General features: G+C 48.6%; 2 non-coding genes across 2 annotated transcripts; one reads left to right on the forward strand and one right to left on the reverse strand.

The window, feature by feature from the left end:
* Positions 1-3,327: 3,327 nt before the first annotated feature.
* On the forward strand, positions 3,328-3,399 carry TRNAQ-CUG (transfer RNA glutamine (anticodon CUG)). The gene has a single exon. It is a non-coding gene; the product is annotated as a tRNA-Gln (tRNA).
* A 6,062-nt stretch (positions 3,400-9,461) lies between these two features.
* On the reverse strand, positions 9,462-9,625 carry LOC114111385 (U1 spliceosomal RNA). The gene has a single exon (XR_003587451.1). It is a non-coding gene; the product is annotated as a U1 spliceosomal RNA (small nuclear RNA).
* Positions 9,626-13,362: the final 3,737 nt, after the last annotated feature.

Raw genomic sequence — 13,362 nt, forward strand, 5'->3', positions numbered from 1 at the left:
AGGGATACGGCGCCACGTCCTTGCCCCCTACCCGCCACAGATACCAGCGCCCTCAGAGATACCGGGATCCAGGGTTCGGACCCTGCGGGCCTGAACCGAACGAGATCCAAGGAGCGCTGAACACCCGGGGGGCTCCCATGATGGCTCTTCCCGTATCCTCGCCTACACTCAGTGAGTGAGAGTTTGCCCACCCCGGCAAAGGCCTCCGGGGCCGAGGTTGTGCTTAGGTTTCCTGGGTCCACCAGGCGATTTCCACCAGGACAGAGGTCGCGGGGATGGTCGCCCCGCGTCCGCACGCCCAGGACAGGGTCTGGCACTCACCGGGACGCTCTAGGACTTGGATGAATATACATTGTCGTCTTTAGCCCTTCGTCCCATTAAGACCCCTGAGAATGGAAATACGGAAACGTTTTCGAAGAGCGAAAAGCTCTTTTTAAATGCCTTTATGCTGGTTCTTAGATTTCGCAGCATCCCGTGAGGCGGGTAAAGGAAAGGTCTCGGGTGCTCCGGCTGTGCCCAGCTGGGTAGGCTGCGCTCTGTGGGGTCCACGTGGGAGCGCGAAAGGGCGGGAAGTGAAAGCCAAAGCGGAGAAGGTAGGTTTGGGAGGAAGGCATTGAGACCTGCCAGGATCTTGGGCAGGGATCCCGAGAGAGGAGCATTGTCCCAGTCCGGTAACAGGGTGGGGAAGGAGGGAAAGAGCTGGTGCCCGCGGGAAAGCAGGAGGCAAGGCGAGGAGGGGAGGGGAGAGCTGAGAGGGGAAGGCCAGGGAGGGGAGGATCAAAGAATTTGTGCTTCCACCGGTCCCTGCTCCTTCTCTTGCCTTCTCTCTTCTTCTTGCTCTTCTTCCCATCCCTCCAACTGAGAAATGTTGACACAGCCACATCTGAGAAGAAAGACCTAACGCATCTGTGCTCAGGAGCACAAGCTCTGGGTTGTAAAAATGGTTCTGCCCTGTGCGGCCTTGAAGAAATAAAGAAAACGTTGGGTATCTCCCTACTCTCTTGTGCAAAATGGGAGCAATAAGAGCATTCTTCTTCATGCTGCTGTTGTCAGATGTGCCTCGGTTTAGAAACTACTGGATCAATAATGCTATAGGCAGCAAAATCATAAATACTATTATCATAATCCTCTGAATCTTTTGACAACCACGATCCTTATTTATTTCACCTGAAAGTCGCCTTCTGCCTCTAGAAATTTCTGTAAACTGATTGCTCTTGCGGTTTGCTCCGCTGTGGCTAGACCACCCCCTTCATCGCCAGTTCTCTGCTTGCTAGACGGGGACCCATGTGCAGGTTGGAGGAAATGGGAAGAGTACAGAGCGGTGGGGAAAATGAGCCTTTGCGCACCTTTTGGAGAGGCCTCTGGGACCGGTGGGGTCCTCCCACTGCCTTCTTTGGTTTCAAGGGAGCTCCAGGAGGGCAGGGATCTGGTGGCCGTCGCTCTTGTGTCCCCTCGCCGAGAACAACTTGAGGGCCTCCTCACTCAGTCTCCCAGAGACCCTCAGAGTGTCCTGCCCAGAGAGCAAGGTATTCGTGCTTCCTGGGATGGTGGGAAATACTCCGCATCCTCCTCCTAACTGCGGAAACCGGAGGTGGTGGAGGAGCGGTAGCGACAGAAGAAGGAGGTCCAGAAAGACAGGGCGGAATGGGAGGGGAAGGGGCTGCAAAGAGGGGATGAGGAGAAAGAGAGCGAGGAAGAAGGGAGATGAGAGCGAGGTGGAGCCGTACAAAGGGAGGACCAGGATAGAGCGGGAGGACCAGCGAGAGGAAGCGGCAGTGGAGGAGCGGTAGGAGGAGGAGTTACGTCCCCAGGGTAGTTCTGTTCACTGGCCCCCAGCACAGGCAGCCCCCACCACATCCCCACCAGCTCCTTAGCTCTCAGATCCAACACCCAGGCTTTCGTCCCTCAAAGACTGTCTCTCCACCCATTGCAGTTCTCACCTCATTTGATTTTTCTCCCTGCCCCTTGTGAGAGCCTGGCCATTCTGTGATCTGTGAACATACTTTCTGTGCATGTCTTCTATATCAGCCAGAGACCATGACTGGTCCTTGCACTCATAAACTTTGACCGACCTTCAAGGGCTCCTGGAGGAGCACTTTGTGTTGTTAGTTACCCTTCAGCTTCTTGATTTTCCCAAAGGAAGTTTCATCTTTTCATCCCGGAGCTGTGAACTTCCTCCTCCTAAGAGGAGCCTCCCCTTTGTCTCCTTCGTCCTGTGTCAACCTCTGTTCCAGTCTCTGGGAACCAAATACGTGTCTCCAGGCAACACTTGGCCACCTTTCCGACTCCTTTCTTTGGGCTGCAGCTCTCTTCTTCAGATGCTGTTTCTTCCTGTTCTGTGTATTGGATGAGGGAAGAAATGGCTCTGGGATAGAGTGAAGAAGTAAAGATTATTACTTTGAGACATCATGTGGATGTATACTTATTATACATGTAAATATTTAGTGTGGTGGTATTTTGTGTACATAAATACTGTCTACACTGTAAGACAACTTGGATACATACCTTCTAAATATGTGTACACTTTTCTTTTAAAAATCGTGCAATTTCTGGATATGTTAAGACATTGGAATGAAACTGACGTGACCAAGCTCTGACAAGACTCTGTGACTGCCTAAGTGTCAGAGCCCTGCCTCGTGGGCTCCACGACACGTGGTTGATTTTGAGCCACCCCAGGTGCTTTCGGCCTGGTTTGTCTGAGGGTTTTGTGTAAATGTTCCTCTTTCCTTATACTGTAAACCTGACAAATTTTGGGAGAAAAACTTACCCCCCAAATCAGAACTGTATGGAGAAGAAAAGGAGAGTTCTCCTGCCTCCATTTCCACTCCACACACTTTATATATTACACGTAAGAGGCGGTGGTGGTGGCTTTGGAGTGTAATTGGTGCTACAAGAGAGCCAAGGGACCCGGGAGATCCCACCTCCTGCCTTGACGTTCACCTGCCCTCTCTGGGCTCTGGGGAAAGGGTGAAGGCAAAGGAAAGGAAAATAACACTCTCATTTGCAGAAATTTTACCTCAGCATGGGACACTCTGGCAAACCGAGGCAGAATATGCGGTTGATGAGGGTGACTTAAGGGCCCTTCCCTGACCGGAAACCCAGAGTGGAACGTTTCCTTCATTTTCTGAGGTGCCAGTGAACTGAGAGATGTCAGTCAAAGGAGAGGAGCAGAGAGAAATCAAAGAGGCATGAACACCAAAGCGGGTCATCCGTATTCAGATCTTGTCGGGTCCTTGGAAGAGCTTCCCTGAGATTATGGGTGGGGAGTATGGCGCCTAAAGAAGCAGGAACCCTTCTCTGGCGATGGAAAGAGGTTGGCCTTCAGAGGGTTCCATGGTGTAATGGTGAGCACTCTGGACTCTGAATCCAGCGATCCGAGTTCAAATCTCGGTGGGACCTTTCTGTTTAATTACCAGAAGGACACGTTTTACTCCCCTCATAGGACCTGCTTTCCGGCTCCCGCGACCCCCCAGCGGCGTGGCTCACACGGACCCTGCGGACAGGTGTGGGACCGACCGGGAGCGGGGGCGTTATCGAAGGCCGGCGCCTCTCCTGCCCGCCCCCGGCCAAGCGCAGCGACCAACCAGTGCCGCCCCCTCGTCGGGTCCCCTGGGTCTCGGGGGTAAAAGGCAGAGGCTGCGCCCACCGAGTCCTGACCCGCGAGGGGCTTCACACCGCACGCCTTGTAACTGCGCGGTTGTCCCGGTGCGTAAACGGCGGCGGGGAGGGGCTGCGATGTCGCTGATCAGCCAGGATGGCAGCTTTCGAGTGGAAGGTTCCAGACCTGACTGGGATGAACTCTGTTTTATTCAGATTCTCTATCATTCCGAATGTTAATTGATCTTGTCCCAGTTTATTACGATTTTATTCAGAGTTTCTCGCTCCTAAGTCTCCGCTGGGCACGCAAAGCCGCTGTTCGGCCAAGATTTGAACCTTGACTCCTGGTAATCGCGTCCTCTGGTCCCAAGCTCAGCCCGAAAGAGGAGCGCGGGTCGCGGATTCCGGCCTCCGAGGAGACCCCAGGTCCCTGACCCACGGCCGCCCGGCCAGGCTGCTCGGGGGCCGAAGAGGAGACGAGCCGCTCGGAGTCCGCACCCCCAGCCGGGCTCCCTTCGTCCTGCCGGGACTCTGCTCCACCGAGAAGACACCCCACTTGTGTCCTCTACTGCTCGGGAGAAAAATATGGATGAGGCCCGTGATGGCCTTGAAAAGCCAGTTAAAGTGCTCTCTTCGCGGTGCTAAGGAGCATCTCGCTGACGCTTATATTTTGGAACTTTCAGCGGTTACAAAGGACTCAATGACGCAGCTGTCTTTGGAGGACGGGAAAAGAAGGGTGTGAAGCCGGCGAAAAGATCCGAGGAAGGAAGGGCAAGGGCAGGAGAGAAGAGAGGATGAGCCAGAAGGGAGAAAGGGACCGGAAGGGAGAGGAGCGGGCGGGTACCGCGGCGGGGACGGTCGCTGAGTTGGGGCGACCAGAGCGAGCGCCTCACTCTGGAGCAGTTCCCACCCTTTACTGACGTGTCCGGGAACCCGGTTCACCCTCAATCGCAAAGCTACTGGCCTGGCATTTGTCCTGGCCAAGATTCCTTCCCGGGTTCCGTGCGGAGCGGTGAGGTGGGCTGTGCGAGTCTGCAGGTGAGTGGAAGTCCTGGCGGCTGCCTTGGGGATGACTGGCGGGCAGGGAACCGCACGCACTCCACTTTTCCCCTTTTCAGGCCGGTCTGCAGGGCCTGAGGTGGGAAACTGGAAAATCGGAGCGTCAATATTTATTTAGAGATAAGGAGATAAATAGCCAAACAGTTGGTTACCTGACCTGAAAGTGTTTATTCTTGGAAAAAAAGAAATGTGGGATGGGATCAGGGTCCACTTTCTCCCATAACAAGCTTTGGGGCATATGTAACTGACTCTCTCTCTATATATAACTGTATATAATATATATGTACATATATTACTGCATATAATGTATACATATCTATTATATGAGTAAAACTCACTGCTTGTGTGTCCAACTTAAATTTTTATGTAATTATATGTGCCAAGCTTTTAAAATTCTGGGTCTAGTGCCACGTGTAGGAATGTTTTCCACTGTAAAAACGTAAAAAAAAAACGGGGGGGGCATTCTCGAAGCAAGCAGTTGGACCATTATTCCCCCTTTGATGGGCTGATCACATGAGGTAGTAAACAAACTGGCAGATCCTCTCAGCCCAGGAGGTCACTGCTTTCGTCTCTCTAGGAAGGTTCATAGTCACTGAAAAGTGTCAGTAACAAATAAAATCACACCCAATCTTTATGCAGTGTTGCTCCCAAAATGCAAGAGCTTACACCCAGTGAAGACATGCAAAGTGCCAAGTGCCCAGGCATGGTCTACAAGTTTTAAATGGGTTTACTCACTTAATCGTTTCAAAAGGCTTGCATCATGTCATCATCCTCATTTCACATATGAGGAACCTGAGACATAGAAAGGTTAAGTAACTTGTCAAGTCAGTCAGTGAGTGGGATTTGAAAGCAGGAATTTGAACTGAAGCCTTCCTGGCTCCACAGGATATCCTACCAGTCAAAGAGGAACACAAACCGTAAAAATGCTTGACAAGAAATTTAAGTCCGTATATATTTCCTTTGAAAAAACACCCAAGAGGAGTCACGTAACAGGCATTCAGTTCAGTCGCTCAGTCGTGTCCAACTCTTTGCGACCCCATGGGCTGCAGCACCCCAAGCTTCCCTGTCCATCACCAACTCCCGGAGCTTGCTCAAACTCCAGCCCATCCAGCCAGTGATGCCATCCAACCATCTCGTCCTCTGCCATCCCCTTCTCCTCCTGCCTTCAATCTTTCCCAGCGTCAGGGGCTTTTCCAGCGAGTCAGTTCTTCGCATCGGGTGGCCAAAGTATTGGAGCTTCAGCTTCAGCACCAGTCCTTCCAAAGAATACTTGGGGCTGATCTCCTTTACGATTGACTGGTTGGGTCCAAGGGACTCTCAAGAGTCTTCTCCAACACCACAGTTCAAAAGCTTCAATTCTTTGGCGCTCTGCTTTCTTGATGGTCCAACTCTCACACCCATAAACGACTACTGGAAAAACCCATAGCTTTGACTAGACAGACCTTTGTTGGCCACTGCTGAGTATTCCAAATTTGCCGGCAGAATGAGTGTAGCACTTTCACAGCATCATCTTTTAGGATTTGAAATAGCTCAGCTGGAATTCCATCACCTCCACTAGCTTAGTTCGTAGTGATGCTTCCTAAGGCCCACTTGACTTCACACTCCAGGATGTCTGGCTCTAGGTCAGTGATCACACCATCGTGGTTATCTGGGTCATGAAGATCTCTTTCGTATAGTTCTTCTGTGTATTCTTGCCAGAATACAGGACTGTTTCTGTCCTTTATTGTGTCCGTCCTTGCATAAAAATGTTCCCTTGGTAGCTCTAATTTTCTTGAAGAGATCTCTAGTCTTTCCCATTCTATTGTTTCTTTCCCTCTATTTCCTTGCATTGTTCACTGAGGAAGGCTTTCTTATCTCTCCTTGCTATTCCTTGGAGCTCTGCATTCAGATGGGTATATCTTTCCTTTTCTCCTTTGCCTTTCGCTTCCTTTCTTTTCTCAGCTATTTGTAAGGCCTCCTCAGACAACCATTTTGCCTTTCTGCATTCCTTTTTCTTGGCGATGGTTTTGATCACTGCCTCCTGTACAGCGTTACGAACCTCCGCCCACAGTTCTTCAGGCACTCTGTCTAAATATATGTATGTAAGAAAATAAGCTGCCACCTGTAGTCCCAACTCTCGGAATTAACTACTGTTCTTCTAAGTTTTGGCAAAACATATATGTGCTTAGTTTATAAAATTCAAATGCTGCAGAAAATACAAATATGTAAAAATTTGAGACATCTTAAATTCAAAAATAACTTCTGTTAAGGTAGTTACATATTGACAGAGTCATTTCGGTATGTCAACAGAGAGGAAAAAATACATCGTAGCTCAGTTGGTAAAGAATCTGCCTGCAATGCAGGACACCCGGTTTGATTCCTGGATCGGGAAGATCCCCTGGAGAAGGAAATGGCAACCCTCTCCAGTATTCTTGCCTGGAGAATCCCACGGACAGAGGAGCCTGGCAGGCTACAGTCCATGGGGTCACAAGAGTCGGACACGACTTAGTGACTAAACCACCACCATACTTTTTATGAAATAGAGCTCTTATAGATTCTATTTTTATTTTTAAGCATTCAACTTGATAGTGCATAAATTTAATGGAAGAAAAATAAAGAAATTGTTGAACTTTCAATTAAATTGTTTACACGAGAGATGCTTTTCTGAAAGGATTCCCTAAGGCTTATAATAATAATTTAATTAAGACATTAAATTTGGGAATGATTCTTCTCATTACTTTTAAAAATCAAATGTCTTAAGGTATAATTAGAAAATTATACAACGCATCCATTTCAAGTTTGATGGCTTTTGACAAACAGACGTACCCATGGAACCACTATCCTGTTCAAGGAAAAAGAATATCTCCGGAACTCCAGACGGTCCTCTGTGCCCCTTTGCAGTCAGTCCCCCTACCGCCGCTCCCTGACGCAGGTCATCAGTGATCTCGGGCCTGTCTCTGTGGATCGATTTTTCAGTTCTCGAAATTCACATAAATGGAACCCCAGAGTATGTACTTTTCCCCTCACTCAGCATGATGCATTTGAGAGTCATCCATACCGTTGCCATGTATCAGGTATTTGTACCACTTTAGCGAGGAGTACTATTCCTTTGAATGAATATGTCACAATCCTATATATCTATTCACCTCATGATGGACATTTGAAATGTTTTCAATTCGGGGACTATTATGAACAAAGCTGCTACAAACAAGTCCCTTTTGTGGGCTTATGCTTTACAAATTCCATTTACATTTTTTAAATTCTTTAATACGAATTTACTTTGAATGGATGTTACATTCACAAAGACAATTTATTGAAGAGTTACAAGCTCACCTTTGATTGTTTCCTATCAGGACATACGTAATATAAGCCACAGGTGTATTTCTGATTATCCCATTTAATCTACACAACAACTTTATGAAGTACTTTATGATTATTACTTTCCTATGACACTTGCAAAATTGGCCTAGCAAACGGGAGTCGGCCCAAGGTCAAACCAGAAGGCCAGTGGTGGCAACAGGACTGAAAAGGAGGCCCCACCCCGCACCCCCCAGAAGCTGCGTTCCTAACTGCAGACCCACTCCCAGTGTCTTCCTAATAACCTCGGTGTGTCTGCTGACAGGCCTGGAAACCAATATCCAAGCCGGTCTTCCTCACGGTATTATTTACTGATCGGCTTCTTTGGGTCAGAAACTCCTCCATCAGGGGTCCAGAGCCTAACAGCGTGCACAACCTTGAGGGTGAGGAAATCTGGTTAAAAAAAAAAATCATAAAACCGGTTTTCTCATCAGTAAGCCACTAAAAATTAACCTTGGTCTTGGTGCAGATATTTCATATTTGAGCAAAGAAATCTGTTGGGGAGACAGAGTAGGATGTTCTACTTTCGCTTTCAATGACCTAGATCCTCCATCTGCATCCTGTGTGCTTTCCGGTTAGTTTTCTTTGGACCTACCCTTAAGCATCACCCCACTCCCAGGCCCACTCCCCAGCACCTCCTCCGATCTCAGAGGCTTCTTGGGGCTGAGCGGATCTACGAGTGCCGTCCCCGAGGCAGCCACGAGGGGGAGGACAGCCCTTCCCGCCATGGGCCTGCCTTTTCTGTTTGGCCCAGTGGTTTCTATTTGCCAGGAGGACTTTGTGAATCAGAAGTGAGCACAACACATCCTGAGAAAGGGGTTGTCGAATAGCCCACAAAACGGCCGACAACTCGGCCTGGGGTTTTCTTCTAATCTGTAGCTCAATGTTTTCACACAGGAAGAAAAGAAAAACTACTTTTGATCGAAAGAAAAGAACAAAACAAAACAACACAACGTTAGGTACGATTTCTACTGCCATTTAAGGAGAAGGGATGTTATGGAGGTTTCCTAGTTTGCCAACTACTGAAGCATTGTCAGGTGCACAATCGAGGCTGAAACAGAGGTACTGCTTTTTGACTGGGAAGATAACAGGAAAAGGTCTAGAGAGAAAAGGCGGGGATGAAGAGAGAACTGGATCCAGAAATGCGAGGAGGCCTGCCTGGGGTGGGAAAGGGTGAGTGGGAGGTTAGTATCTAAGCAGTATCTCCAGCGATGCCTAAGGCGTGTAAAAAGCAAGGCAGCTGACGAGGTGGGAAATGAAACCTCTGAAAGCAGGACATTGGTAGGAAAATGACTAGTGACAGCCTCTCACAAGACAGGCTGACGAGAAGTCCGTCACGTCATTTTCAAGACGCTTTTTCACGTATCTGGGCTTGACCGTTGATTCTCTAGAAAGTTAGCAGGGTGGCCACGCACACACCCCGGCAGCTACAGCAAAACCCGCTTTTCTGTTTTTCCACAAACACAGGCCAGGGGAAAGCGCGAACGCAGTCCCCCACTACCACAAATTATGCAGTCGAGTTTCCCACATTTGGGGAAATCGCAGGGGTCAGCACATCCGGAGTGCAATGGATAAGCCTCGCCCTGGGAAAACCACCTTCGTGATCATGGTATCTCCCCTGCCAGGTAAGTATGAGTTGCTTGCCTTCCGCCCCACCGCAACCTCACACGCCCTACACCGTACACACACGCTCACTTTCCTCCCACCCATCCCCGAGCCTTCTTGGCCCTTCCACACAGCGGATCCACGCACTTTCAAGCAAAAACTCCTCAGTTCTCTCCCACGCCACGGGAGACCATATCGTGTTTCAGCACCAGATGACGGACCAGCAGCCCCTGCGCTCGGATATCTACATACGACACGCCCCGTCCGTGACGTCACGGGAACCCGCGCTTCCCTCCAGCCCACGCCCCGCCCTAGTCCCCGCCTCCCTCCTCCCACGCTGTCCGGCCCGGCCAACCCGGCGGAGGGCGCCCTCTGGGGGAAGTGACGTCCGCCTCCCGCTCCTGTTCTCCCACCCGCCGCGTGTTGGGACCCGGTGCGCTCCGCTGCCTTCCTATCTTTTGTCCTGCCCAGCCCCGGTCTGGCGGTCGGCTGAAGCCTGTGCACCTTTTTCGAATAACGGCGTTCAGTGGGGAGAACGGAACATTTAGCAGTCCAGGGGCAACCGGTTCCTTTCAAATCCAGTTGTCTTTGTGATGTAGTGTTGTGTGTATGTCTAGTAAAACGCACTAAGCGTCGCGACGGGCCGTGAACTTCTGTTCTTCAGAACTCAATGTCACTGATTGAGAATTTCACTTATGTTTAGTTCAAACATTTTTTATTAGTATTCCTAAATACCTTAGTTTATTCAGTAATTGATGTCTCAGTATCATTTTTTTTGAAACTACCTAGTTAGTTTACTTCCATCAGTTAAGTCTCAGCACAACTCTAGGACTTTACCAAATGATCTGGAAAGATCATTTGAAGTAGACATCTCTAAACTATAATTTTTTTAACAGCTTACCCAAAGCTCTTATCTCATTTACGTTTACTTTAAGCTTTCATCATATCAAGTTATTTTCCTCGCAAAAGATATAACAGGGTCTTATTTATTAAACCTAGGTACAATAAAGTTCAAAATTGGGAAAGGAGTATGTCAAGGCTGTAAAATATTGTCTCCCTGCTTATTTAACTTATATGTAGAGTACATCATGCAAAGTACCAGGCTGGATGCCTCACAAGATGGAGTCAAGATTGCCCAGAGAAACATCAACAACCCCAGATATGCAGATGATACCACTCTGATGGCAGAAAGCAAAGAGGAACTAAAGAGCATCTTGATGAAAGTGAAAGAGGAGAGTGAAAAAGTTGGCTTAAAGCTCAACATTCCCAAAACTAAGATCGTGGCATCTGGTCCCATCACTTCACGGCAAATAGATGGGGGAAAAGTGGAAACCATGGCAGATTTTATTTTCCTGTGCTCCGAAATCACTGCGGACGGTGACTGAGAGCCAGAAGAATCGACGGTTTCGATTTGTGGGTGCTGGGTAAGACTCTTGAGAGTCCTTTGGACAGCAAGGAAATCCAACCAGTCAATCCTAAAGGAAATCAACTCTGAGATTAACAAAACTATGCAGATGACAACACCCTTATGGCAGAAAGCGAAGAAACGCTGAAGAGCCGCTTGATGAAAGTGAAAGAAAGAGGAGGGTGAAAAAGTTGGCTTAAAACTCAACATTCAGAAAACTAAGATCATGGCATCTGGTCCCATCCCTTCATGGGAAATAGATGCGGAAACAGTGACAGACTATTTTTTGGGGGGAGGTTCCAAAATCCCTGCAGGTGGTGACTGCAGCCATGACATTAAAAGACGCTTGCTCCTTGGAAGAAAAGCTATGAGCAACCTAGACCGCATGTTAAAAAGCGGAGACATTACGTTGCCAACAAAGTTCCGTCTAGTCAAAAGCTATGGTTTTTCCAATAGTCGTGTATGGATGTAAGAGTTGGACCATCAAGAAAGTCCCCTCTACATAAGGCAGACACCCACCAAGGAAGTCTGTCCATTACTGATAAAGGCATGGCCCCAGAAACCTAACAGGTAAAAGTATTATGGAAGTTTTTATATGAGTGGGCCCAGGACAGGAACACATTATCCTGAGTTTGCAGTCCCAGTAGAGTCATCTGCCAATCAGGAACAGCAGAATTATTCACAGCAGCTCCATCCTGACTCTGTGGTCGCTGATAGAAAACGAAACGGGTCTTCAGTGGTTCCTTCGGGTCAGGAAGGAGGGTCCCTTTTCCTCTGCTGCTGTCTTGAGCCGGGTGTGGTGAATCTAGGGAGTAATACCCGAAACCTGAACTGCAGTGGGAGTGGATAGCACAATAGTGTATGGCCCTTTCCAGGTGGGGGATAATGTCTGCCGTTTCCCATCCTTTACCCATACTAAGTCTCCTGGTGAGTATGGGTGTACAGTAGTACCTAAGGAAAAAGGAATTCTTTCTTTTTGAACATAAGGGGTGATGTCATGGATTACCTTCCCCAACTGTTCCAGTTGCCCCAGTGTCAGGAAGCATTTAACAGGAGGCTTCCTGTGTGCAGTTTTGGATCTGTCAGGAATTCTCTGTTCCTTATTAGTTCCTGAATATTCAAGAATTAAGAGGAGAGGCAAGCCTGGGGGGGGGGCGGGTAGGGCGGGGGGGGGGGGGGGTGGTGGTGCTGAGAAATCCAGGCATTTCCTTCATTAGTTTTTCTATAGGGTGATAAGTACCCTCTTCCTTCTTATGAACCTTATGGTAAAAGTGATTATTTACAACCCTCTCTCTTTCATATGGATGACCCCATCTTTTCTTGATAGCTTGTAAGTTTTGATTTTATCTCTGCTGAAAATAGCTATAAAACACCTTTGCTCCATCAGAGCTTTGGTCCCCGTGTCTTTCTTTCTCTCTCTCTCTCTCTCTCCCTCCCCGTCTCTCTTTCTTTTTTAGGCTGATCCCCTGGAGCACAGAGGCTCTCTGAGTTCACTTTCCTGCCAGGGCTTCTAAGACTCTCTCGAGAAGGCGCTCTGCCCCTTCACCCCATCGAAAGGGCACCTGAGGCCTCCGTGAACAGAGCAAGCTCCGTGCCAGGGACTTTATTGGCTTTCGGCGTAAGCCAAGGAATATCAGCCTCTTTCTCTCACCTTTACCTTCTTATCCGTCCACTCCAGACCACCAGGTTTTGGTCCATTAAAGGACCTCAACACCGCAACGCCTCCATCCCTCCTCTTTGTAATGAATTTCCCTCTCCTTCTCGAATAAGTAGGGGGGGCCTCCCGAACATTATCTCATAGGGGGAATGCCTGTGCAACTGGGGCAGCAGGGCAGGGGCGGGGGTGTCATGCTGATCCTCTTTAACATTAATGGCAACAAGCCCATCGAGGGGGAGTGCCAGTTTCTTGCACCCATTTTGCCAAAGTCACCTTGATGGTCCGGTTCATTCTCTCAACCATTCTTGAGCTTTGTGGCCTATATGCTGTATATAGTTTCCATTTAATATTTAATGCATTGCAGACCAGTTGGAGTAATTCAGCCACAAATACGGTCTCATTATCTGATTCTACACTCAGAGGAAACCCAAACCTAGAAATAATGCCTCTCAGCAAGAATCAGGCCACTTCATTCACGCTTTTTCAGTCTTGGTGGGGTAAGCTTCTACACATCCCGTAAAAGTACATACCATCATCAACAAATATCTGTATCCTCGGCATGGATTTACATCAGTGAAGTCTACTTCTAGATGTTTAAATTAAACCCTTTAATTATAGGGTGCCCTATAATTGTATTCTGGGAGGTGTGGGACTCCCTGGGAGCTGGGTTATTCTTGGCACATCGGTAGCTTGCATCATAGCT

This window comes from Ovis aries, chromosome 1 (assembly GCF_016772045.2).
Source record: "Ovis aries strain OAR_USU_Benz2616 breed Rambouillet chromosome 1, ARS-UI_Ramb_v3.0, whole genome shotgun sequence".
Taxonomy (NCBI): Eukaryota; Metazoa; Chordata; class Mammalia; order Artiodactyla; family Bovidae; genus Ovis; species Ovis aries.